We start from the raw sequence: 27,409 nt of genomic DNA on the forward strand, positions 1-27,409 counted from the left end.
TTGGAGAGCGGCTGCCAGTCGGAGAAAACCAGGGTTGCACAACTTTGGCCTTCCACCAGTTTTGAGTCTACAACTCCTGTCATCCACAGCCACAACAGCCAATTGTCAGGGATGATGGGAATTGTAGTCCAGCATTTGCAAGAGGGCCAAAACTGTTCAGGTCTGGAATAGACAATACTGAGCGAGGTAGACCGGTGGTCTGACTCAGTACAAGGCAAGCTTCGTGTATTCATGTCATGTATTCTAATCACTTTGCTTCTCGAATAAATTGCATCAAGTCACAGGAAAGATTTATTCTGCATAAAATAATACCCAGCATTATGATTGCAATACCGTGTGCTATGTTCAACAAATATGGGCAGTCACAGGCTATCATACTTATCCAAAATGTAATCAAAGTGTACTTAAGGAACAAATGGTGGAGGGTGTGCAAGACAGTCTATATGAATAGGCAACACACACACACACACACACACACACCATGGTAGCAATAACATACCCAGTTAAGCCAATTCAGAACTAAGTTGTTCTAGAGGGGGCATTATGGAAGCATTCCAGTGCATAATGCTCATTAACATCAGAGGCCTTTGACTGCTGGTTTAGGATTACAGTAGCATTAGCTACTTTAGGGCTTTGCCAGCTGTTCATATACAAAAATACTGGGGTAAAAGGTATGCTTTTTAGGGGGGCAAAATGTTCAGCAAAAACACCCTACTTTAATCATGTACATTTGGAGGTGCCCTGTTCTATCCTTAACAGCCCTATGAGGTAGGTCATGCTCAGAAGGAATGACCGGTCTAACATCACCCAGTAAGTTTTATGGTTCACTGTGGTTTAGAGGATGGGGCCGGAGCTCATCAGAAGGCCCCAGGTTCAGTCCCTGGCATCTCCTGAAAAATTGAGGGGGGGGGGTTTCTGGAGAAAAAATCTGAGAAAAATCCCTGCTGAAGCCCTGGGGAGCCACTGCCAGTCAGTGTAGACCATACTAAGCTAGGTGGACCAATGGTCTGACTCAGGAGGTGGCAACTTCCTGTGTATGTTCCTAGGGTTGGTTCTGGATCTGAACTTCCACTCTACCCACTACACCACACCACACTGCAGGCTGCTTGGACTGGCCCACGGGGCAACAGGGCATATTCCCGGTGCACCCCACCTGCAGGGCGCCCCAGTGCCCCACTGCACTCGGCATCAATGAATACTCCCACCCTTAAGGACCCCTTGTGCTCAAAACCCGGCGCCCTCCCCACATACATCCCTCTGCCCTCTCAGTGTCCCCGGTTCGGCCCTGCCACACTGGCTCTCAGGCCTGGCTATGCTGAGACTGTAGGGGCGAGAAACAGGAGGGCCACTCAGCTTCCACGGTGCAAAACCTGGTGTGTGCATCTCTCCCTTCCACAGCAAAGTGCCGCTTCCTGGCAACAGGATCCATTCCCAAGGCCGACAGCCTCGGAAGGGGTGGGTGGCTCATGCATCACTGTCAGCTTGTTTTATTGCAGGGCCAGGCCGGGGCGCGGCGTGCGATGCCATGATAGTGGCGCCATGTTCCTCGATCGAGAGCAAGTTGTTTAATAACCCTTTGACCGTTTCATTACAGTAATCAAGAAGAATCAGTAGAGGTGGCAGGATGACTTAGGAGCCCGGGCCTGGCTCATTAACTCTGAACCGAAGCAGAGAGAGCTGCTGGACAGATTGCAATTGCTTTTTCCCAGGGACTGCGGCGGGCGCAGGGAGGCTACTTTATTAGTGGCATGTCCATGGAGTCAGGATTGCTGCGTTCCCACCACTCGCCCACCTCGGCATCCCGCGGTGGGGAGGGGCGGGTGGAGGAGATGAGGGAAGCAGCCCAGGGGGCTCCCTCCTCATTCCCAGTCAAACCAGGGATCAGTTAACCTTTGCCTCAGATGGAAATGGAGCTGGGGATTAGGGAGTAAAATACAGGGCAGCATAAGCGTTTCTGCACAACTGGAGCACACACACACACACACACAACCCTAGCCCTGCAAGTCCAGATCTGCCTGCAGATACAGTTATCCATACATTATGTTGAACCCCGGTCCAGTAGCACGCCTCCTAACTGTACCCTTCATTTCAGGAGGCCTGTCCCCAGATTCCCAACTGAACACAGGGCGATTTCCAGATTAGACTCTGCAACAGGGTCACGGCGTATCTCTGACGTGTGCTTCCACACTTCCTGTGTTGTGACACCGCAGTCTCTACGCTGACAGCAGGGTTCCGTTCACATTTCCAATGCCTTGTTTCGGATTTAATTGCTGTGGTTTATTGATAAAATGTTGTATGTCTGGGGTGAAAATGTTGCTGTTTTTGTGGGTTGTTAGTTTGTGCGAGACTGCTCCCCCTGCTGGGCACTTTGCTATTTACATTTTGAATACGATTTACCTGAATGGAAACATTTTGCCACAGCTGAGTGGCTAAGCAGTTACGGTCATTCACCCCAAAACATGACCATGTGTACAGACATCTGAACACAGGTACAGTATAAGAGGGCTATGCTCACAACCGTCAACTAGGTAAGCATCCTACCCAGATCCAGGAGCTGTGCACACTCCAGATTTTCAGTCAAGTGTGAGTTAAAAGCTAGGCTGGAGGAGGGAAAAGTGATTGTGTAGCACGGGCTCTGACAGCATTTCCTCTGTTCTTGGTACTACGCTGGGTAAAAGTGCTGGGTAGGACGATGTGGAGAGTGTTAGCTTGTTCTGTGACATTCGGTGCATCAACAAGTGTGGCATCATTCTCTTGCCTCACATGCATCTTTTGACCCCAGAAACAGTCAAAGGGGAATCAATAGAAAAACACGTTGGTGATACTTCACTATGAATAAGCACTTTCCAAAAACCTTGACATAAGTGATTTCCTTACCAAATGGCGTGTTAAAACATGCAAACTTTTTTTTTAAAAAATGATGTTTCCATTTTTGGAAGTGTGTGCAGTCCTTTTTTGAACTTGTGCTCACTGCTTCCATGCTAGCTGAGAGCTAGGGGTGTGCACAAAACCTGAAAACCTGGTTCAGTTAGAGTTGCAGGATTCACACCAAACCAGGTCTCGTCCGGTTTTGTGTACACTAGAGGCAGATCCAGTCCGGCTCGAGTCTGAACCGGTTTGGGTCCGGCTTTGGGGTGGGATGATTTTTTTTTAATGGTGGACTTACCGCCATTGTAGGAACTCTGGGGGTGCTGCCATGGGGGAGTCTCCTGTGGTTCCACCTCCCCCTCCCTGCCTCCCCCTGGAATTAAATGGCCCATTTGGGGCCTCTCTGCACTGGCAGTGGCCATTTTGGAGGCCGCCCCGCATGCCCACTGGCCCAGCCATGCAGATGACAAGTGGACATGCATGGTGGCCTCCAAAATGGCCACTGCCAGTGCAGAGGCACAAAATGAGATGGAAACAGCCATTTGAGATGGGGGGGAGGCCAGCAGGGGGAGGGGGGACCACAGGAGACCACCCCATGGCTGTGGCAGCATCCCTGAAGCCCCAAAATGACATTCAGTCCACAATTTTTTCTTTACCGGCCCCGGCCTGGGGGGTTCAGCTCGACCTTGATCTTGAGCCCAGTCTGGCTCATGTGTGAGCCGGCTAGACCTCGATCCGGCTTGCACATCCCTACTGAGAGCCTGTCTGTGGTGCTTCTGAAGATGGAGGGACAGAGGCTGATCCATGCCTCTGAAGCTGTGCATCATCACTGCTGTGCAGCCATTATTATGTGCCGTCATTATTCCCAGGGGAAATAGCATCACAGCAGCGATGACACACAACTCTGGAGGCAAACTCTGTGGATGAGCTCTTGACTGGTGCAGAAGCAGTGAACCCACATTCCTCTTAGATGGACAGCTCCCTGCACAGTATGTCAGTCATTGTGTGAGTAACAGGGGAAATGCATTGGGCACAGTTTCTGCAGTTTGATAGTGGGATGAGGCTTCCATTTCTCAAAAGCTCTCCTTGGGAATTTCCACCTCCTTTACAGCCTTCAGGACAAAGTACTAGTCCAATATTGCAGCTATCTTTTCTTTTTGACTGGGGAGATCACTTCTGTCTTCCTCCTTCTCTATCTGGATGCTAAAAATGTATGGTGTTTGTTTTCCAGTGTTCTCCCTCAGAATTCCAGTTTGGCTTGTGTATTATCCCATCACTGTCTCCCTCCTGTGTAAAGCAAATTATCAAATCATTTATATAAATCAGGATGCCATGTGTTATTTAATTTAACACCAACGTTGGCACGATTTACTTGTGAGGAATGCACTTTTTGGCTGCTTGTATATTATTTCACTTGAAACCAACCTTGGCAATGTTTATTTATGAGGCACTTCTTTGCTGCTTGTATGTTATTATTTTTGGCAAGATTTATGTGTGAGGAGTGTACATCCTTTTGCTACATTTTTATTATTTCATTTGACATTAATGTTGGCAAGAGTTAGTTTTCAGGGGCACACCTTTTGGCTCTGAGTAACATGGAAATCATGTTGGACACACCTCCTTTTTAAATTTCTCAAATCACAACTATGATTTGTGTATATTTCATAAGTATATTTTTGTATTTTGTAGATTTATGTATTTTTAATAAAAATGAAAAAGGAAGACTTGTTTCAGAGTGTGATGCTAGCACAGTACCCCGAATGTTGAAGTTGCCATTGTGCCGCAGCAATTATAGTCTCCTATGTATTTCTTTATTTGTCAGGCCAGTGGCTTATACAATCAAGCAGTAATTTGCATCAGCATAGGAGGAGATGAATTATAAAAATGAATTAGTTTTGTTTATTTTAAAAATCTGGTACGATCTTTCACAAGGAACAGCTAGCTTCTTCATAGATGATGATGATGATGATGATGATGATTTATATAGCTATATACCACTTTCCAACATTTACACACCACTTTTCTTTTCCCACCAGGACCTGGACTGGGACTACAACTTCCAACATCCCTAGCAGGAAATTGATGCTCTACATACAATTTCAGTGGAGAATAAAGTCCCCACAACGCATAATTCTCTCACTAGGGGAGATATGGGGCACTCCACTGGGACTTGGAGCAGTTGCCAATGGAGGGGAGGAGGAAAAGATGGGTCATGGGATATCTAGAGGCCATAGCCTGCTTCTTGTCTCATTTCCACACTCCATCAGGCTTATTTATTTTTCATTGCCCCTTCCTGCAAGCGTGTAGTTTATCCCACTCATTGTATCCTCACAACAACCCGGGGAAGTAGTCTGAGAAAGAACAACCAGTCCAAAGCCACGTAGGGAGGATCATGCCTGAGTAGGGATTTAGACCCAGGTTTCCCTGGTCCTGATGCAACATTCCAGCCACTACCACACACAGACTGTCGCATTAAGTCAGGTTCCCAACGTGAATATAAAACTAACCTAATATTGTCCAGAATGTTTGCTTGCAGTGCACCTCACATGTCTCTCCACTTTCTTCTCTCTTAAAAACAAGAAGATTGCTTGTGGGATTTCAACGCCCATGCTAGAGATGTGCAAACAGGTTCAACATCAAACATATTTGACATCAAACCAGTTCGGTTTGACTGTTTGGGGTCGAACCGAAAGACCCTCTGTTCTGTCTGACCCCGGACTGAAAACCCCTGGGGGATCACAAGTTTTTTGTTTTTGTTCAATTGTAATTTTTTTTTACAATTACAATTCAACTCCCTCACTGGGGGAGTTGAGTCAGGAGTTGGGTCAGGCCATGCAGAGGCCCATTGCGCAGGAGCGGCGGCCTCCAAAATGGCCACTGCACTGAGGGGGAGAGGCCGAAAAGCAGCTGAAGAGCGGCTGATTTCTTAAAGAAGGGAGGGAGAACCTCCACGAACCACACACACACATATCTGCTGCCACCTCAGGCAACTCCCCCAGAGGGGGTAAGTGTAAAAATAAAAATAAAAATAATAAAACTTGTGAACCCTCCCGGATCAAACCAAACTGGGGGGTGGGGGTGGATGTTCGAGAGGGTGCCAGACCGAACTGGCTCGGTCCAGTTCAGGTCCAGTTCGGACTCAAACTGAACTGAACCAGCTGGTTCCGTGCACACACCTAATCCAGGCTGAGGCTCCCCTTGTAGAAGTGGCTCAGTATCTCATGGCCTCCATGGCAACCATGGGCCTATCTCAATTGGTATTGGGCCCTCCCCACATGGCAGGACATACTCTGGATCTGGGTTTTTTTTTTGACCAGGGAATAAATGACCTGGAGGTAGGGGAGTTTAAGATAACACTCTTGTCATGGACAGATCATCATTTGGTAGGGTTTAGTTTGACTGCTCCGTCTACCCTCTGCAGGGGTGGCGGACCATTACAATGGTCCACTACAGAGGCTTATTTTTATTTATTTATTTATTTATTCATTCATTCATTCATTCATTCATTCATTCGATTTTTATACTGCCCTTCTGAAAAGGCTCAGGGCGGTTTACAATTTAAAATGGAAACCATTAAAACCAATAACAATTAGAACAGATATAAATATTAACACCAATTAAAAACATCTTTAAAAAAATTAAACTATTATAACAGTTAAAACCCTGAAAATCAGGTTAGCGTTAAAACAATTAAAACTAATTAAAACCCTAAAAGGCCAGGCCAAACAGATGGGTTTTTAGGGCTCTCTTGAAGGTCAGTAGAGAATTAAGATTACGGATTTCTGCTGGGAGTGCATTCCACAGCCTGGGAGCAGCTACAGAGAAGGCCCGCCTCTGCGTCACCACCAAACGAGCTGGTGGTAACTGGAGACGGAACTCCTCAAATGACCTTAATGTGCGATGGGGATCATGTAAAAGAAGGTGCCCTCTAAGATATCTTGGACCAAAGCCATTCAGCGCTTTAAAGGTAATAACCAGCACTTTGTATTTTGCCCAGAAACATATTGGCAGCCAGTATAATTGTTTCAAGATAGGCATAATATGGTCTCTCAGGGTTGCCCCAGAGACCAAGCTGGCTGCTGCATTCTGAACTAACTGAAGTTTCCAGACTATGTACAAAGGCAGCCCCACGTAGAGCACATTGCAATAGTCAAACCTGGAGGTTACCAGCTGATGCACCACTGTTTTGAGGTCATCCTCTTCAAGGAATGGGCGCAGCTGTCGAATCAGCCAAAGCTGATAGAAAGCACTCCTGGCCATGGCCTCCACCTGAGATACCAGGGTGAGGCCAAGGTCCAGGAGTACTCCCAAGCTGCGCACCTGCTCCTTCTGGGGGAGTGTAACTCCATCCAGCACAGGGAGATCTAACTCACCCCTCAGATTCTGAGCCCCAACAACGAACACCTCCGTCTTGCTTGGATTCAGCTTCAATTTGTTATCCCTCATCAAGCCCATTACTGCCTGTAGGCAGGTATTTAGGGAGTGAAGGCCATTTCCTGAAGAAGAAGAAGAAGAAGAAGAAGAAGAAGAAGAAGAAGAAGAAGAAGAAGAAGAAGAAGAAGAAGATTTGGGTGTCATCAGCATACTGATAACACCCAGCACCAAACCTCCTGATGACCTCACCCAGCGGTTTCATGTAGATGTTAAAAAGCATTGGTGACAAAATGGAGCCCTGAGGGATTCCATATATCAGCTCCTGTTTTGAGGACCAACTGTCACCAAGCTCCACCATCTGGAATCTACCTGAGAGATAGGAACGGAACCACTGCCCCGTATCCCCAACTCCCCCAGGCAATCCAGAAGGATACCATGGTCAATGGTATTGAACGCTGCTGAGTGATCCAGAAGCATGAGCAGAGTCACACTCCCTCTGTCGATTCCCTGGTAAAGGTCATCTATCAGGCCGACCAAGGCTGTCTCAGCCCCATAGCCAGCTCTAAAGCCAGTTTGAAATGGGTCTAGATAATCAGTTTCCTCCAAGACTGCCTGGAGCTGATCGGCCACCACCCTCTCAATCACCTTGCCCAACCAAGGGAGATTGGAGACTGGCCTATATATATCCATCGCTAAGGGGTCCAGGGAAGGCTTCTTTAAGAGTGGTCTAATCATTGCCTCCTTCAGACAGGAGGGCACCCTACCCTCCCTCAGCGATGCATTTATGATGTTAACTAGGCCACCTCCAACAGTCTCCCTGCTAGATAGAAGCAGCCAGGTCGGGCAAGGATCCAGAGAACAGGTGGTAGGCCGCACCGCCCCAAGCAGCTTGTCCACATCCTCAGGAGTCACAGATTGAAACGGATCCAATCTAATACTGCAAGGGGGATCGCTGGACACCTCCTCCATAGACCTTGCAGAAATAGTGGAGTCCAAGTCAGCCCGAATACAGGAGATCTTATTTGCAAAGTACCCATTAAAGGCATCACAGCAGAGCAACTCCGGGTACTGGTTGGAAGTAGCAGGAGCAGAAACCAAACTCCTCACAACCCGGGAGAGCTCCGCCGATTGTGAACCTGCAGCCGCAATGCGCGCAGACCAAAATCTCTTTTTCGCTGCACGCACTGCCACCACATAAGCCTTCAAATTTGTCACATGCTGAATCCTGTCAGATTTGAACCGAGTTCTCCTCCACTTGCGCTCTAGTCGCCTACCCAACCGCTTCAGCCCCCGCAGCTCCTCAATATGCCAAGGGACCATTTTTGCAGCAGGTTGGAAGAGACGCTTAGGAGCAATCATGTCTACTGCCCTGCTGAGTTCCCTGTTCTAGGTTCCCACCAGGGCATCGACAGAATCACTGGCCACACCAGCGTCAAAATCCTCCAAGGCCTTTTGAAATCCCACTGGGTCCAGCAGCCTTTTTGGACGGACCATCCTAATAGGTCCACCACCCCTGTGGGGGTGTATTGCAGCTGTGAGACCAACCTTAACCAGGTAGTGGTCCGTCCATGACAATGGGGAACCCACTGGATCCCCCACCCACTGAACACCCTCCTGATCTGAACAAAAGACCAAATCGAGTGCATGGCCAGCAACATGAGTTGGTTCAGAAACTAATTGGGATAGGCCCATAGTTGTCATGGCCGCTATGAACTCCTGAGCCGCACCAGACAAGCCAGCCCCAAAGTGGATATTGAAGTCCCCCAGCACCAAAAGTCTAGGAGACTCCAACACCAACTCCGCAACCAGCTCCGTCAGCTCAGTTAGGGAGTCAGTTGGGCAGCGGGGTGGACAGTACACCAACAGAATCCCCAATCTATCCCTAGTTCCCAGCCTCAGAAATATGCACTCAGTATAAGTCAACTGTCTCACAGGGGCCCTGGTAAGGGAAATGGTATTCTTATGGACCACAGCCACTCCACCCCCACCCCCACCCCCCGCCCACTTCCCCTGGCCTTCTCCATGACAGAGTAACCTGGTGGGAGAAGCTGAGCCCACACTGGACCACTCGCCTCTCCCAACCAGGTCTCAGTTATACATGCCAGGTGAGCTCCCTCATCCATGATCAAGTCATGGACAATTTCGATCTTATTCTGAACTGACCTGGCATTGCAAAGGAGCAAGGCCAGATTCTGTGGGTCGTTGGAGCTGCTCCCCAAGGCCGAAGAGTTGACAGAGCAGTTGGAAGTGGAAACAGTTACTAAATTACTGATTTCCCTTCCCCTGTAATGGCCAGCTGCTCTGCCAGCGCTGATTCTTCTATTCCCCACCACTACAGTAATCGCTGCCCCCGAACTGCCAGGCACACCCCCAGCACCATCCCACTCAAGAGAGCCCAAACACATGTCTGCAAAAGGCCTGGCCCAACCCAACCCCCCAGCCCTCAGTCTCACCCCCGAAGGCCCGGTCCCAAAGACTGGCCCCCTTTGGCGGCCAGCTTTGGCGGCCGCCTACAGGCGGCTCGACGGCTACGCCTTTGGCAAGTCTCCTTGCCTTTAAGCTTGCAAGCCCCAGAAGCCACTCCTCACACAAGCAGCTCGCAGGACAGGCAGCAGGTGGAACGACTCAGCAGCATGGGAGGCTGGCAACCAGCCAGCAGGAACTTGGCAGCCGACAAGCAGGCTGTGCTCCATCTGTGCTGGAATGTGCACAGGAGGCAGAGGGGCTAGATGGTGAGTCCTAGCAGGTAGATGGAATGGCCCTGCTCCCCCTGTTTCCTTCCTGCTTGGATCCGCTTGTTTCCAGACAGCCCTCATGGAGTCTCCAGTGTCGGCTGGCCTGGTTTGGTTCGAGTCCGAACTGGATCCAAACTGAACTAGGCCAGTTTGGTCCGGCACCCCCTCGAACACCCTCCCAGGTTCGGTTTGGGGGGTTCACGAGCTTTTTTGGTTTTTTTTAAAAAGAGCTTCTCCAAGGCTGTAGTGGGGTGTCTCCAGAGGTCCCCCCTCCCCCCCTCGGCCTCCATTATGACTCAGTCACCCTGTTTGGGTGATCTTTGTCCCATTCCGAGCCTCACCACCATCACAGCATCCATTTTGAAGGCCACCGTGCATGCCCAATGGTCCTCTACATGGCTTGAGTCGTGACCCGGCCATGCAGAGGCCCATTGGACATGCATGGTAGCCTCCAAAATGGCCACCGTGTTGGGGGTGAGCCTGGGTCATGACCTGGCCATGCAGAGGCCCATTAGGCATGTGCAGCAGTCTCCAAAATGGCCACCACAACAGGAGGGAGGCCTGGAATGGGCCAAAGAAAGCCCAAACAGGGTGATTTGTGCTATCATGGAAGCCTGTGGGGGAGGGGAGCCTCTGGAGATAAACCCCTGCAGTCTTGGATAAGCCCCCTGGAGGGGATAAGTTATAAATTTTAACCAAAAAAGCTCACAACCCCCCTCCCCCGAATGACCGGGGTGGGTGGGTTGGTCCGATGTCAAGCCAAACCAGGGCAGGGGGGGGAGGGGGGTTGGCTCGACATCAACCCTTCAAACCGATCCGTTTCAACATCAAACGTGTTTGACATTGAACCAGTTTGCACATCCCTACCTATCAAGGCCCTGGTAAATCTCTAGAATGTGGTCTCTCTGGCTTGGCAGAGTCCATTATGCTCCTTGCTTTTCCTTGGATTATAGGGCAATGAAACAACTCGGGCAACATCTGGACCGATGCTGGAGGATGAATCCAACTAAACACAGGCTAGAGCACATTTTAGGGACTACTCATGGCAGTGGGGGCAAGATACCACCATGCCTCAAGGAGGTAATGGTAAAACCAGTATTTAAAAAGCCCCCACTTGATCCTCCCAACCTGGACAACTATAGACTTGTTTCTAACCATCCCTTTTTGGGCAAGGTGATAGAGAATGTGGTGGCATCTCAACTGCAGCGGGTCTTGGATGATACAGATTATCTAGACCCCTTTCAATCTGACTTCAGTCCTGAATATGGGCCTGAAACTGCCTTGGTCACTCTAGTGGATGACCTTGACTGGGTGAGTGTGTCCCTGTTGGTTCTGCTGGACCTCTCAGAGGTGATCAATACCATCGACCATGGTATCCTTCTGGACCGCCACTTGAGTATAGGGTTTAGAGGTACTGCTTTAGAGTGGCTTCAGTCCTTTCTCAGCAGGAATGTCCAGAAGGTGGTGCTGGGGGACTACTGCTCAGCAACTTGGCCATTGGCCTGTGGGGTCCCGCAGGGTTCGGTTTTGTCCCCTATGCTGTTTAACATCTATATGAAACAGCTGGGAGAGGTCATCTGAGGACTTGGACTGAGTTGTCAGGAATATGCAGATGACACAGTAATATCTCTTCTTATCACTAGGGAGGCAGTAGATAGCCTGAGTCGGGCGCTGGAGGCAGTAATGGGTTGGATGTGGGCTAATAAACGAGATTGGATGGAAGTGTTGTTGGTCAGTAGGAGAGCGAATTGGGATGAGGGGATTCAACCGGTTCTGGATGGGTTTGCACTCCCCTTGAAAGAGCAGGAGCACAGCTTGGGGGTATTGCTGGACCCAGCTCTGCTTTTGAAAGCTCAGGTGGAGGTGGTGGCTAGGGGTGCCTTTGCACAGCTTCAGTTAGTATGCCAGCTGCATCCCTTTCTCAAGAAGACAGATTTGGACACAGTTACCCATGCCTCAGTCACATCATGGAGGGATAACTGTAATGCGCTCTACATGGGGCTGCCCTTGAAGATATTCGGAAACTGCAGCTAGTGCAAAATGAGGCAGCTAGGATTTTATCTGGAGCTGCCTGCAGGGATCATATTATTTTATATTGTTTGTTTGTTTGTTGGATTGATTTCTATACCACCCTTCCAGAAATGGCTCAGGGCAGTTGACATTGAAATAACAATTAAAGTCAATTAACAGTTAAAATCAAAAACTATAAAAATAATATAAAGCCAATTAACAATTAAAACAGTTTTTAAAACCCTTGAAAACCAGGCCAAACATTTACAGTTTAAAAACCCTGGGAGGTCAGGCCAAACAGATAGATTTTAAGGGCTCTCCTGAAGGCCAATAATGAATTCAGATTGTGGATTTCTGCCAGGAATGCATTCCATAACCCAGGAGCAGCTACAGAGAAGGCCTGCCTCTGAGTCACCACCAGACGAACTGGTGGTAATTGGAGAGAGACCGCCTCAGATGACCTTAACGTGTGGTGGGGATCATGCAGAAGAAGGCGCTCTCTAAGATAACTCAGACCTAAGCCATTCAGGGCTTTAAAAGTAATAACCAACACTTTGTATTTTGCCCAGAAACATATTGGCAGCCAGTGCAGCTGTTCAAAACAGGCATAATATGGTCTCGCCGGCCTGCCCCAGAGACCAAACTGGCTGCTTCATTTTGAAATAACTGAAGTTTCCAAACTACATACAAAGGCAGCCGCACATAGAGTGCATTGCAATAGTCAAGCCTGGAGGTTACCAGCTGATGCACCACCATTTTGAGGTCATCTTCTTCAAGGAATGGATGCAGCTGTCAAATCAGCCAAAGCTGATAGAAAGCGCTCCTTGCCATAGCCTCCACCTGAGATACCATGGTGAGGCCTGGATCCAAGAGCACTCCCAAGCTGCATACCTGTTCCTTCTGTGGGAGTGTAACCCCATCCAGCACAGAAAGATCTAACTCATTGCTTAAATTCCAATCCCCACAATGAGCACCTCCGTCTTGCTTGGATTCAGCTTCAATTTGTTATCCCTCATCCAGCCCATCACTACCTGTAGGCAGGCATTTAGGGAGTGAATGCCATTTCCTGATGAAGAAGAAGAAGAAGAAGAAGAAGAAGAAGAAGAAGAAGAAGAAGAAGAAGAAGAAGAGGAGAAGTAGATTTGGGTGTCATCAGCATACTGATAACACCCAGCACCAAACCTCCTGATGACCTCACCTAGCAGTTTCATGTAGATATTAAAAAGCATTGGTGACAGAATGGAGCCCTGAGGGACTCCATATAACAGCTCCTGTTTTGAGGACCAACTGTCACCAAGCTTCACCATCTGGAATCTACCTGAGAGATAGGAGCAGCAGAACCAATGCAAAGCAATGCCCCTTATCCCCAACTTCCCCAGGGAATAAAGAAGGATACCATGGTCAATTGTATCGAATGCTGCCGAGAGATCCAGAAGAACCAGAAGAGTCACATTCCCTCTGTTGATTCCCTGGTAGAGGACATTCATCAGGTCGATCAGGGCTGTTTCAACCCCATAGCCAGCTCTAAAGCCAGTTTGAAATGGGTCTAGATAATCAGTTTCCTCCAAGACTGCTTGGAGCCGGTTGGCCACCACCCTCTCAATCACCTTGCCCAACCAAGGGAGATTGGAGACTGGCCTATAACTATCTATCGCTAAGGGATCCAGGGGAGGCTTCTTAAGAAGGTCTAACCATTGCCTCCTTCAAACTGGGAGGCACCCTGCCCTCCCTCAGAGATGCATTTGCGATATTAACTAGGCCACCTCCAACAACTTCCCTTGCTAGATAGAAGCAGCCAAGTCAGGCAAGGCTCCAGAGAACAAGTGGTAGGTCGCACCTCCCCCAAGCAGCTTGTCCAGATATTACACCCATTTTGAAAGAGCTACATTGGCTGCCAAGTTGTTTCTGGGTCCAATTCGTGCTGGTTTTTACCTTTAAAGCCATTAATGGATTGGACCGTGGATACCTGAGGGGCCGCCTGCTCCCAAGGGTTTCTGCCTGCTTGGCAAGGTAACTGGAGGGGTCTTATCGTGTATGTTTTTTAAACTTTTAATTAGATTTGTATTTTTATCTTTCAATTTAATATTTTTACTGAGTAACTAGAAAACTATTTATATAACTAGTTTATATAGCTTTAAATCTTTTGTAAACTGCCTTGAGGTTGTTTTAATGAAAGGTGGTATAAAAATCTAACAATAAATAAATAAAAATAAAATCCCATCCACACTGGCTTAAAGAACAAATGGATGAGCAAAAACACGTTCGGAAAGAATTCTCCAGGTTAAGTGGTGTGGAGCTTGTTTCCTAAGCATTGGCAGAGCTCCTGTTCCTATGCAGCCAGCCCTCTTTCCATTTCTAACACACAAATTCATTTTCTCCTCTGTCATCGGGGAGGGGAGGGGAGGGAAACCCAGCTGATGTCGAGCTGCTTATTTTAGTTAGAAAAACAAGAGCGTTTGTGCTTTGTTTGGTCGGGGTATATGTGCGTGGGGGTGTGTGTGCGGGTATGTGTATGTTAGCATCAGGTGAAAGATTACCAGCTATCCCTGGTTTTAAAAGCTTTCTCTTATTCTAGAACAGCTCTCGCGCGCGGACGCGCGCGCACACACACACACACAGCTTCAGCATGCCCATTATTTTTGGAATGTTCAGCTGGGAACTTGACGCAAGCTTCTTGCCTGGACTAGGCTCTTTTGCTCTTGGCATACCCTTTGCAGATGCTAGAAAACCAGCAGGAGGGAAGAGAATGGTGCGAGTCGGGAAGTGGGGGGAGGAGAGGAAAATATACATTATTTCTATTCTGACCCCGCTGCCCTCTTTAAACATCTCTCACCTCAAGAGCAAGCCTGTGTTTTATAGCTGCTTCCTTCACAAACGCAATCTTCTGTAGATTCAACTAAGAGTTTATTCAGAAACAACTCTGGTTTTCCCCCTCCTCCTTTCCCTCCCTTTCCCTTTCTGACTCCACCCCCACACTCTCTACAGGATCCCCATTGGGACAAACTTCTAAACAACATAACGTAAAACATTAGTTTCCAGTCTGCTGTATACTGTCTGGTAAAGTCAAGCATCATCATCTGGTTCTCTTGCTCCAGTGCTGATGGCTGATGCATTTATATCTCCTGATTATTTCCGCAAGAAGTAGAGAGAAGCAGGGGAAGAGCAACTGTCCTTTTTAAAGCCAACATAGCATCCCTCCAGGATGCTGTATTGTGTATGTGTGTGTTGTGTATGTGTGTAGATTGTATTTTCCATTTTATCAAGTTCATTTTAAAGTTTTAGAGTTTTATTGATAGTTATTTTAAATTGCTTTAAATGATCGAATGTTTTAATTGTTATTTATGTTTTTAATCTGTAAACCTCCCATTGATGGGCAGTATATAAATTGGGAAAACAAAGAAACAAACACACACACAGAAGCGCTTCACATGATTTGTGTGAAGTGCCTTAACTGGGTATGCAGGGAGAGCGGGCTTAGCCCACTCTCCTCGCAGACGTTGATGCCTGCAGCCCTGGGTGGGCAGATCGGCTGCCCACACGGCTACCAGCTCCGTCACAGAGCCAGTGGGGGCTGTGGGGACCGGGGGCCTTGTGGCCATGTGCTGCGGCAGCACACGAGCAAAAAAATGAAGTTAATGGAGTGCTTGCTCTGTTAACCTCGTTTGGGGAGAGGGGGAATTAGGCGGGTTAGCCACCTTGATTCCCACGATGAGTAGAAAGAGGGCTAGGCTCCCTTAGCCCACTTTCTACTGATTGTGGGAATAGCTTCATAAATTTTGAATTTTATTCCTGTCTCCTAATGTGCTACTCTCATTTTAATGTCATTTGCATATTTGATGAGGGTTCTTTCCACCCCTTTATCTAAGTCAGGGCTGCATAACTCCAGCCTTCCAGCTGTTGTTGGACTATAACTCCCGTCATCCCCAGCCACAGTGGCCAATAGTCAGGGATGATGAGAGTTACTGTCCCATAACAGCAGGAGGGCCAACGTTGTGCAGCCCTGACCTAGGTCATGGATAAAAATGTTTAAGAGTATTGGGCCTGCTCTCCAGGATGTGTTAAATATGATATAGACAGAAGTTCTGGTAGTACATCAGTAAGTTCTTTTAGTACTCTCGGATAAAATTAATTGGACCAAAATGACTTTATCTCACTTAAGGTAGACAGTTGATTCGTGACCAGTTCCTTAGCAAATCTGAACAGTAATCCTGACCTTATCTGCACTGCCTTTGTGAAGTGGCACAGAGATCTTTTGGAAGAAGACAGAGACAAAATAGGAGCTGAGCCATTTTTTCTCTGTGTTGCACCTGAGGCACTGCGGTGGCCTGCCTGCTGTCCTCCAAGCACCTTTTTCTGACTCCCCACAGTCCAGATCGCCCTGCCCCAGACCCACTTCCCAGGCTTTGAGTCATGCTAAGTGTGCAAGGCATCTACTCCCATGCCCCCTTGCCCAGATTGTTCCACACCCTTCCTCTTCCATCCAGTCCCATCCCCTTCTGGGCAGAAACCCTACTTGGCCTTCTCTGGAGGCAGCAGCAATTTCTCCCTTCCTCTTCTTCCACTTCCACTCTGGCTTTGAAAAGGAGCTGGAGGAAGGGTATTAAGGCCAAAAGAGTGATGGCCTAGAGTGTCTGCATGGAAACGCTCTAAGCCAGCACTCCATTGGGCTCAGTGGAGTGCTTCCTTCCACCCCTTTCCCCAGCCAACCAAAGTAGCAGTGGCGGAAGAGTGCGGAGGTGGCAGCTAGCACACGGTGGCTGTGAAATATTTTGGGCCAGCACTGGATTAGTTGTGGTACCCAATCTTCTTCCTCTATTAATTCGCTATCTGGGGTGGTTGCCTCAGTGCACCTCATTAGTAGGCCACCTGTGACTCACCTGTTAACATTTCACCACCCTTGCTGAGATGCAGATCTACCATTTTCTTCCTCTTTCTTTGAACGTACCTAAAAAAAACCCCTTTTTGTTGTTCTTAGCATCCCTCACCAACCTCATCGTATTCTGAGTTTTAGCTTTCTTGACAGCATCCTTACAAATCTGGACAGTTTGTCTGTATTCATTCTTGGTGACCTGTCCTTCCTTCCATTTCCCCCGCCTCTGCACATTCTTTTTTTATTATTATTTTCAGCTCATCACTAAGCTTTTTATGCAGCCACATTGGCTTTTTGGAGTATTTTCTATTCTTCTTTATCCTTGGAATGCTTTATGAGTGTGCCTTTAATTATCATCATCATCATCATCATCTACATTTTATATCCCGCTCTTCCTCCAATGAGCCCAGAACGGTGTACTACATACTTAAGTTTCTCCTCACAACAACCCTGTGAAGTAGGTTAGGCTGAGAGAGAAGTGACTGGCCCAGAGTCACCCAGCAAGTCTCATGGCTGAATGGGGATTTGAACTCAGGTCTCCCCAGTCCTAGTCCAGCACTCTAACCACTACACCACTTTTTAAAGGAACTTCCATCCATCTTGAGCTTCTTTCTCCCTTAGCTTATCTAGCCATAGCATCCTACCCAGTGCTACTACAGGGTGTTTCCCAGATTACACGCTGCAACAGTTTTGCAATGTGTCCGCAATGTGCCCCTCCGTATTGCCCGTATTTCGACATCGTGGTCGCTGCGCTGTCAGCAAGGTTCTGTTCATATTTCCAATGCCTTTTCTTGGATTTTATTGATGCATTGTAGCCCTTTAACACTGTATATGCATTGCAGGAAAGTAGCTGTATTCCGTTGTAGGAGGCTTGCCCCATTGTTTACGCATTTCAGTGTGGTGTGATGTGGACAGTTCAAATCACGGTGCAACGATTTGTTGATTTTTACAGCCCCTTTCCATCTGGTTCATGAAATATTTTTTCTGTGCCATTCATGAAAGGATTTTTTTTTAATTTACATTTCCCCATTTGAGTTCTTGTGCAAAAGTGCAACCTGATTCTCAACTGCTTTTGGCTTTTGATTTCGATCGCATTTGCTTTTGTTTTTCATCAGACTTATTTTTCGGATGCATTCATGTTTCCTCCTTTTTTGTGTGCTGTGGATTGGCTGGCTCATTTGGCAAACCTCTGTAGCCTGGGGTTTGTTTGTTTCTTTGGCTGGATTGCTTGTGCAAGGGTGCAACACTACAACTAAATTCTCGCTTTGGAGTGGCACTTTCCCTGCTATCTTGTTTTGTTTTGTTTTGTTTTGTTTTGATTTGTTTTGTTTTGTTTTGATGGATCGCTTGTGCAAGGGTGCAACACTGCAACTAAATTCTCACTTTGGAGCGGCGTTTCCCCCGCCATCACTTTTTGTTTTTCATCAGACTTATTTTTCAGATATGTTCATGTTTCCTCAGGAAAACATGTTTCCTCTGACAGGAAGCAGCCTTATACAGAATCAAACCATTGGTCCATCTGTCATCATGCCCCGTGTTTCCAGTAATCATCTGTCATCATGCCCCGCGTGTTCCCAGTGATCTTGCTAGCACAAAGCAGAGCAGACGGAGCTGTGCCCCTGTTGGCGGCTTTGCGCAAAGGCACCAATAATTTTTTTTTTTAATGAGCCGGGTCTCACAATTGGTGAGACACGGTTTAGCAGAGTGTGCAGGGAGAGTGGGCTAAGCCCGCTCTCCCCACACACGAGTGGGGAGGGAGCCCTGGGCAGCCGGATCGGCCGCCCACACAATTGCCGGCTCTGTGATGAATCCAGCGGGGGCTGGGGAGCTCAGGGCCTGTGCGTCCCCCAGAAGCTCCAGTATGCCCTGCGCGAATGCGCAGGGCATACTGGGGAGACCCCTGGAGCAGGGAGGCAGCTTTTCTCCTCCCCTCTGGGTGTCTACTCATGAGTAGTTGTGGCACAGAGACACGCTGCGGCTACTCACGATCAGATAGCCCGGGTTTGCGGAGCGCTTGCTCTGCAAACCTGGGCTAAGGGGAGGGCTACACAAGCGGGTGACCTGCTTGTAAACCACGGGACTTGCCTGCGAGCCTGGTGGTTTACACAATCAGCAAAAATCGGGCTAGGCTCTCCTAGCCCAACTTTTGCCGATGGTGAGAATAGCCCCAAAAAGTTCGCCATGGCAGCAGTCCCCACCCCCTCCGCAACACTTTTGGCCTGAAATGGAGCAGGAGGAGCAGGCAGTGAATGTGATTCAGGTGGAATATGGACACCCCCTGCCTGGAAAACCCACTACAGTGGTGGGCAAGATGAATGGCCAAAACCCTGTCACAATGATGCATTGAAAAACATTGCATTGTACTCACGGTTTCAAGCCGCTGCCTCATAATGTCACACTTTGCAATATTTTATCCAGCGCAAATCTCGTAGTCTAGAAAATGCCCAGGCTTTTACAAACTAACTTTTCTAAAATCCAAAGCAGATGTTTGACCACATTCACTTTAGCTTTCCATAAGATCAATAATTCTAGCACTAGATGGTCATTTCCCCCCCAAGTTTCCACTACTTCTACCTCAATGACCAACTTTTCCTTATTGGGTAGCATCAAGTCAAGGAGCGCTGATTCCCCTTTTTCTTTCCGCTACCTTCTGAGAGAGGAAGTTGTAAAGCAAGGTATATCTTCAATGTACTGGTTATTCACTGTTTAGCAGGGACTGAGCCCTTTCACACCCTCAGAAGGGGCTGGGCAGGGGCAGGGAGACAGGATTCTACTTGCCTCCCCCCAGATGATTGGAGCCTTCTCTGAGCTCTGTGGCACACCGACGTGATCGCTGGGGCAGTGAGCAGCGCAGCAAGTGAGAGGTGGGGGAAGCAAAGCCCAGCTGCCAGATATCCCACATGAGCAGCATGGTGTGCATTGGGGGAATTTCTGCTGCCAGGCCGCTCCTCCCCCCCCCCCGGCTCTACAATAAGTATGGCTGCCAACCGTCTGAAAGGAGCTGCCAACAGCCTGCTTACGCACATGAGCTGGGAGTAGGGTAGGAAGTGTGTGCACATCCTCCTACCTCACTTTTAGCCTGGTTTTAAAACCCAGGCTGCCCAGTGAAAGAGCACCGGGCTCACGAGCGACCCCAGCAGTTCTCACAACCACTCCTACACAGGCTAGCACTGTCCTACCCAGGTAGGGCTGGTCGTAAGAACAACCTCGTTGTCTCCCAACAGATAAAGGTCGTTGAAGTCCGCCATTAGTACTGATTCTTGCTTCCTTGAAACATCTGCAATTTGCTTCAGGAAAACATCACCCTCATCCTCTCCTTGGTGTTGTGGCCTATAGTAGACCCCAGCTACAAATGTTGCTTTTACTTCCTTCTCAATTTATATTTACCCAGATGCTCACAGCTGGGCTGTCATTTTATCTTCCAAAAACTGTTTCTCCAGCCTTGTTTCTCCCTAGCTGTAATTAAAAAAAAGAAAATGCCTAGGAAGAAGTAGCAGATATGTTAAACCCCCAAACTGAAGCCACTAGCCTCAGGACAGAAACAGTTTGATTATTCCTTCTCGTACATAGGAAGTTGCCTTATACTGAGTCAGACCATTGGTCCATTTAGTCCAGCATTGTCTACACTGACTGGCAACAGCTCTCCAGGCTTTTAGACAGGGAGGAGCCAAGCCTACCAGGAGACTCCAGGGACTGAACCTCAGTGTTTCTTTCCGCATGCAAAGCAGATGCTCCATCACAAAGCTATAGCTCCTCTGCAGTTTCGCTACTTACTCCCAACCAGCCCAGCCCAGCCCATGATTCCATAGTTTGCAAACATATACCTCTCTTGCCAATAGTGCTTCATGATGCACCCTGGACCGTTTAAGAGGCGTGAAGAAGAAACCCATGTGCACAAAGGAAGTGTTTGAAAATACAGCCAGCCTCACCCGGGCTAGTTAGACATGAGTAAGCACCACTGAAATCAAGGGACAAGTTAGCTGTGACTAACTTGAGTCTCATTAATTTCAATGGGGCTTCCTAATGAATAATTTAGTCTGCATGATGCCCAGTGCTATAGTTAATTACTAGTTATGTACTCCACGAGAGAGAATCATGTTAGTCTATTGCAACAAAAGCAACAAAGACTCTTGGGAAATATATGGATATATGAACTATAGCCATATAGTTATAAACCATATGGATATAGTCAGGGAGTGGGAGGTTAAACATTGGGCTAAAAGGTCACAAAATGCAAGATGTGCTGTCTGTGATACTGCATTTCATGGCCTTTTAGACACACTGCCTGCATTCTTTTCTGCATACCCATGTAAGTGTGTACATGCCAACCGAGAATAACGTTTAACAAATGCAAAGTGGCCTTCTACCCCTGAAAGCTCATGGCACAAAAATCCTTCAGTCTTTGAAAAGTCAGAAGACTCTTATTCCTATAAGCATACTATCTGGTTTCGGTTACTTGCTACTGCTTCTAACTAGTGATGCTCTTTGCAAAGCTCCATATCCCAAACTAACAACAAGAGGAACACAGAAATCCAATTCAGAAGCAGATTAATCTAGTTTATCTCATCATTCACGTCTGTGTTTTATTTAGACACTAGTGGCTTTGTAGCCCGTTGGATAACGGGCGCTAGGGGAGCTCTGCGCTCCAGACCACCGCCGCCATTACCCCTCCCGCCCGCGGCTCTGGCCAGGCCCTCCACCCACCGCCGCCCGCGGCTCCGGCCTGGTCCACCGCTGCCCGGGCCCACCGCCGCATTCTTCTCCGCCGCCTCGTCCAGCGACCATCCTGGGCGGCCAGAAGCGGCCGCCCCGAAGAAGCCAGGTAAGCGGCAGCATGGCCAGGCCTCAGCCATGGCTCTGCCGCCTCCTTGGCCGCGCCGTCTCCTCTGGCCGAGGCGGCGGCTTTGCCGCCGCCTCGGCCAGTGTCCCCCGCCGCCGCTTACCCGGCTTCTTCGGGGCGGCCGCTTCTGGCCACCCAAGATGGCCGCCGGGTGCTGGCGGTCCTGGCTCCCTGGCTCTGTTCTGGCCATGTGCTTCGCGCATGCCCAGAAGAGGCCAGGGAGGCACGGACACACGCTTGGTGTCCGTCCACGGACGGACACCAAGCGTTTTATAGATAAGGATAGGAAAAGACGAGGAAAATTACTCAATGTAGGCATTACCTAACAACCCTTTAATTTCAGTTGGACTACTTTGAGTAAGTTTCCTCATGTCCATCAGTGTTTTAACTTCAGGTTTCAATTTTTAAAAACTTTGTTCCAAACTCTAATACTAGACTTACCAGTCCTTAATTCCCTTCCCCACAGTGATTTTTAAATCTGAACCTGAGGGTGAGCCACATTCCTCACTTCTGAGAAGAAAACGTGAAGCCTCGTCGGAAACAGGGACTCATGAGTGTCCATGCACTGCTTCTTAGCTCCCAGAGGCCTCTTGGAATCTGAATACTGGATCAAAGGGACCTTGGTCTCCTCCTGCAAAGTTCATTCTACATGTTCTTCCTCACTAGGATGACTGAGAAGGATATTGCTGGAGTGGAAAGGAGTGGCTGCCAGGAGTGTAGTGGTCCAAGCTAGGTGTGACAGCTCTTGATGTGTATTGCATGTAAAGAGCCGGGTGGGGGTGCTGGTTCACCTGGGACTGGCTCCTGCTTCAGCTGGCACTGCTTAAGATGCAGCCGGCACTGTCTGCGTGCCTGTCCTTGTCACAGCCAATTAGGATCAGGGCAGGCGGCACCACAAGGCCCTGGACTGCGCGGGAGCTGGTATCCCTCCCTGCCATATGAATATTAAAGACCCTGAAAACCTGGGTCCAACAAAAGACTGGGGAGTGTGAGAAATGCAGGAGCCCAAAGTAAAAGGAATGAGATGCCAGTAGTATAATCTCACCTAGCTTTGATTCCTCACAATCCTCCTCACCTGGTTGTCCTGTGCTAGTCTCCTTTGATGTCTCATAGCCTCTCGACCCCACCTTGGATCCCGGCTCCTCCAACATCCCTCCATAGCTGCTTTCATGTTCCAGCTCTAAATGCTTTCAGCATCCTGATCTGTTCTGGCTCTACAGGGAAATTATTATTTTGGAAAGGGCAAGGTGTTCACCCCAATTCCTGGAGCAGCAGGAAATTCCAGGGATGGTTTCTAGGGATGGCCTCCAGGGATGCAGTTCCTCCCACAAGCAGTTGAGGAACTCCCCTCTCATTTACTGAATAATAATAATAATTATTATAATAATTATAATAAATTTGATTTCTATACCGCCCTTCCAAAAATGGCTCAGGGCGGTTTACAAAGAGAAATAACAAATAAGATGGCTCCCTGTCCCCAAAGGGCTCACATTCTAAAAAGAAACATAAGACTCACACCAGCAACAGTCACTGGAGGGATGCTGTGTTGGGGGTGAATAGGGCCAGTTACTCTCCCCCTGCTAAATAAAGAGAATCACCACAGTAAAAGGTGCCTCTTTGCCCAGTTAGCAGGGGAACCCTCTGCCACATCCAATGACCCATATCTTCTATCCCCAAAACATGGTGTTCTCCCCTCTAAAAGTGCCTTTCCTCTCCCGCCCAAAAAATATGAAGTGAGGAGTTGCTCCTCAAGCTTTCCCTCTGCCTGCACTCCTGATGACCTCTTTACAGGGTCTGCTTTCATTGTGATGAGGGCATGGGAGACTTATGGGTCTCCCCATAATATCTGTCTCATGGGTCTCCCCATAATATTTGCTCTCTTAATATAATATTTGTTTATTTACCAGGCTACCAACCAGACCAGTGGCTGTAAGGCAACATCAGTTTACTATAGCAAACAGTATGATTTGGGGCCCTTCCAATATAGATCCTACCTTCAAACCAAATGCAAAAACCAGTCCTCTCTCTTTTCATGGCTGCATGCCAACTAGGACTGCATTGAAAGGTTTTTATAAAAATCAACAGCAGCAAAAAAGCACCCTTCCCTTTTGGCAATGTTTCAGGGTTTGCTCTGAAGAGAGGAGAAAGCGTTTGACCATTCACAGTGAGGGAAACTGTCCTCACTCTCCGTTGACTTTATGATGCCATGATGTAGTCAGATCTCTGTCTATGTAGTGCCATTACACCCAACTGACTGTGATTTTAATGGCCCTCCCTGATGGCACTGAAGTAGCAATACAATGAACGAAGTGAATATACACATTATTTGGAAGGGAGCGATAGCCTAGGGCAATATTTAATAAATGCTTATTAATTATTATTAGTTAATAAAAGGACTACATTCACCCCAAAGAAGAACATGGACAAACATCCAACACATACAACTGCCAAACCACTATTTCCCCTCTGTTCCCTCCCACCACTACACCACACACACACACACACACACACACACACAACTAGTTTCAGACACTGTGAGTACATTACTCACTGCACATTAAGGAAGCATTCCTGTCCCTAGCTATTAAATGAAAACACTACTGGAGAAAAGTATTTATTTAGGGGGTAGGGGTAGGGGTGTGTGTGTGTGTGTACACAAACATTATTTCACCCTGCATTTCCATTCTAAAAAGAATACTCAAGGTGGCTTCTGTAAAGGTGAAGTGTGCTGTCGAGTCGGTGTCAACTCCTGGCGACCACAGAGCCCTGTGGTTGTCTTTGGTAGAGGCTTCTGTAGTGAACAGTACAGGAAAACAATCTAAAAAGCAATCCATTAGAAGGTTGTTTTTAAAAAAACCAAAAAAACAGCAGCAGCATAACACCATCCTGATCCATTAATGGGTAAACACTCCAACCTGCTATCCCACATAGTCAATGTCCTGCCGCTTACCCCTTCCGTCTCTTAGAGAGGAACAGAATTGCTGTTGTGAATGCCCTTAGGAGGTGCCTGCAAGAGTGACAAAGCCTGGCTGTGACAGGCTGGGAAAGCTAAGGTCAGAGTGCATGTTGTCAGAATGGAGTTACGGGCTCAGGATCAAATTTTCAGGGAACTGAAGTGGAGGTGGGTGGGGAGGGAGCATCAGAGGAGGAGAGAGGTTTCTTTCCTTCCTATTGTAGGTGCTTCGTCGGCCAGCTCACTTCCTCTCTTCCCAAGCCTGAGGCTGGGAGGGGGAGAGATCCAGGCAGACTGAGCTTGTCTACAGCAGGCCCTCTTTGCTCTGCTATTTTAATGCCAAAAAAAAAGAGGACTGGATTGGATTAAGCCCAGCCTTTCCCTTATAGCATGTCCTTCCAAGGATCCTGCAAGCTCCTGAAGGGCACTCGGGGGAGTTATAGCAAGACTGGCAGGCGTCAACACTGCTTAGCCACTGCGCCACTCAGTGCCAATGAGGCATTTCCGAGTCGGGGCTGGGAGAGTGAAGAACCCAGCAGGCTTCATGTCCACTTGTCCATTACTATTCGTCAGAGAGGCAGGCCTGATTGATGCCCTAGGAGAACTGTCACCACCAGCATCCTCTCCGCAGACCCGTCTGAGGTTGAGTGGTGGCAAGAGATATAGAAATAGGGATAGACTGGGAGGCCCTGTTCTCTCGACCCCTTCTAGGACGACAGGAAAATGTGGGAAGGGAAGGAATCGGCACAAGGTGGTCTATGGGTAGTAGGTAACTGCCCCCAGTCGCTTGTCTTCTCTCCCTGCTACCAGTGATAGCTGTACACACATCAGTAGTGCTAGTTGTGCTCCAGTACTACCTGAAGTGCTGTAAAGGTAAAGTTGTGCCGTCGAGTCAGTGTTGATTCCTGGTGCCCACAGAGCTCTGTGGTTTTCTTTTGGAAGAATACAGGAGGGCTTTGCCATTGCCTCCTCCCACACAGTATGAGACGATGCCTTTCAGTATCTTCCTATATCGCTGCTGCCTGATAGAGGTGTTTCCCATGGTCTGGGAAACATACCAGCGGGGATTCGAACTGGCAACTTCTAGCTTGCTAGTCTGTAGAAATCTGGAAAGCCTGGCTAGTAGAATGGAGACCATGGTGGGACAGAAAAAAGTGAATAAGAATACCAACTCCAAACCCCTGAAAGATTTAGAATACAACCCACCACTACCAGCAAATCTAGACCTTCCAATATTTTCTGAAGAAGACCAGTACAATGCACTGTTTGATACTGGGATGAAATTCTTGGCTTGTTTACATTATTATTTATTACATTTTTAATCTCCCACTTTTTCTAAATAGCGCATAACAGCATACACAGCCAGCTAGCCACTATTTATTCACATATAACCTTATATATATAATTCTCCTGGGTGTGCCAGGGAAAAATGTGTCCCGGCAGCCCAGCTGATTGGCTGGGCTGTGGAGGCGCCTGATTGGCTGGCGCACCCAGGAGGAGGAGGATTGGCCGCTGCGAGCCATGGCCGCTGGTGGGCCCGGCCTGGCGGCAACGGGTAGTGCGAGGGGCAAGGAGGCAAGGCAAGGCGAGGAGGAGGACCGGCCGACAGGCAAGGAGTCAGCAGTGGGGGCGGGGTGGGGGGGAAGAGGTGGCCAGCCACAAAGACTGGCAAGCGGCTCTCGGCAGGCCCGACAGGCGGCGGCCACAGCGGCGGCACTCGGCACTCGGCCCCGCCGGAGACTGGGCGGAGTGGGGGGGGGAGAGTGGTAGCCGGCCCCAAAGAGAGCGAGCCCGGCATGGCGGAAGTAGTGGGCCAGGCGGCAGGTCCGGCCCGGCTGCTGAGGCGAGGAGGCGGCGGCAGGCCTGGCTGCGGCGGCGGCACTCAGCCGGGCCGGAGACTGGGGCAGGGGGAGAGAGGCGGTGGATCTGGCCCAGCACGGAGGCAAGGCGAGGAGGCGGCGGTGGCCGGGCCAGAGACTGGGGCGGTGGGGGAGACAGGTTGCTGGCCCCCAAAAACGCACAGATGCTCTGTGCGGGGGTCGGCTTGTAACTATATTATATCGCACAGTCACCAGGGCCAGCCCCACTCTGATTGCACATGCGTACACACTGCCTTGATACTGCTTCTCAGAACAAAACTCATTCTGCACACAGATGAAAAAGGTTAGAGAGAACACTGCATCCGCCCTTACCGTGTTTTAGCAGCGGCAGCCATGGTGGTGAGGAAGGCAGGTGGACAATGAAGAACTGCTTGCCCACCCTTCTCACCGCCACCTCCACCACGGCTTCCATGGCCTTTTTTCAAGCACTATGTGGAGGCATCAGCAAGGAGGAGCAGGCGTGTGCTCACCATCACCTGCACACCTTCCTGCCCACCGCTGTGGTGAAGGCTGAGGCCAGGAGGGTGGGCAGGCAGGTGGGGGGTGCCCCAGAGGGCTACACCTGGGACACCCCTGGGCTTTGGGATGGCCCTGACAAAGACCTCGAGAAGTAGGTCCAAGATCACCCAATAATCCTCATGAATGAAGGAGGATTTGAACCCAGATCGTCCCAGCCCTAGACCCATATTAGGCCTGCTACATCACACTGGCTCTCATTGGTGGTTCCAGGGTGCAATGTAAAGGAGGCTTTATGTGTTATGTTTTTAGGCGTACACTCAGTGGCAAACACAGGTTTGCAGCCACATTCAATGCATGTACTGTACTACACTTCCAGACAGTACCCTGAACTTGTGGGGGCCTGTACATAGACTCACTTTT

The 27,409-nt window shown here is 48.7% G+C and overlaps 2 long non-coding RNA genes across 2 annotated transcripts in view; both read right to left on the reverse strand.

Annotated features, from left to right (window-relative positions):
- The window catches only part of LOC128346298 (uncharacterized), a 72,414-nt gene extending 57,482 nt beyond the window's left edge, over nt 1-14,932 (reverse strand). Inside the window, exons 1-2 of the long non-coding RNA XR_008316884.1 lie at nt 14,821-14,932; nt 5,376-5,436 (exon numbers count right to left, since the gene is read on the reverse strand). This is a non-coding gene — a long non-coding RNA (uncharacterized LOC128346298). The remainder of the gene's footprint in view (nt 1-5,375; nt 5,437-14,820) is intronic.
- Nucleotides 14,933-24,298: 9,366 nt separating this feature from the next.
- LOC128348225 (uncharacterized) lies at nt 24,299-25,761 on the reverse strand. Its single transcript, XR_008318010.1, has 2 exons — nt 25,508-25,761; nt 24,299-24,515 (listed from the first exon to the last, which is right to left on the reverse strand). It is a non-coding gene; the product is annotated as an uncharacterized LOC128348225 (long non-coding RNA).
- Between the last annotated feature and the right edge of the window lie 1,648 nt (nt 25,762-27,409).

This window comes from Hemicordylus capensis, chromosome 2 (assembly GCF_027244095.1).
Source record: "Hemicordylus capensis ecotype Gifberg chromosome 2, rHemCap1.1.pri, whole genome shotgun sequence".
In the NCBI taxonomy this organism is placed as follows: Eukaryota; Metazoa; Chordata; class Lepidosauria; order Squamata; family Cordylidae; genus Hemicordylus; species Hemicordylus capensis.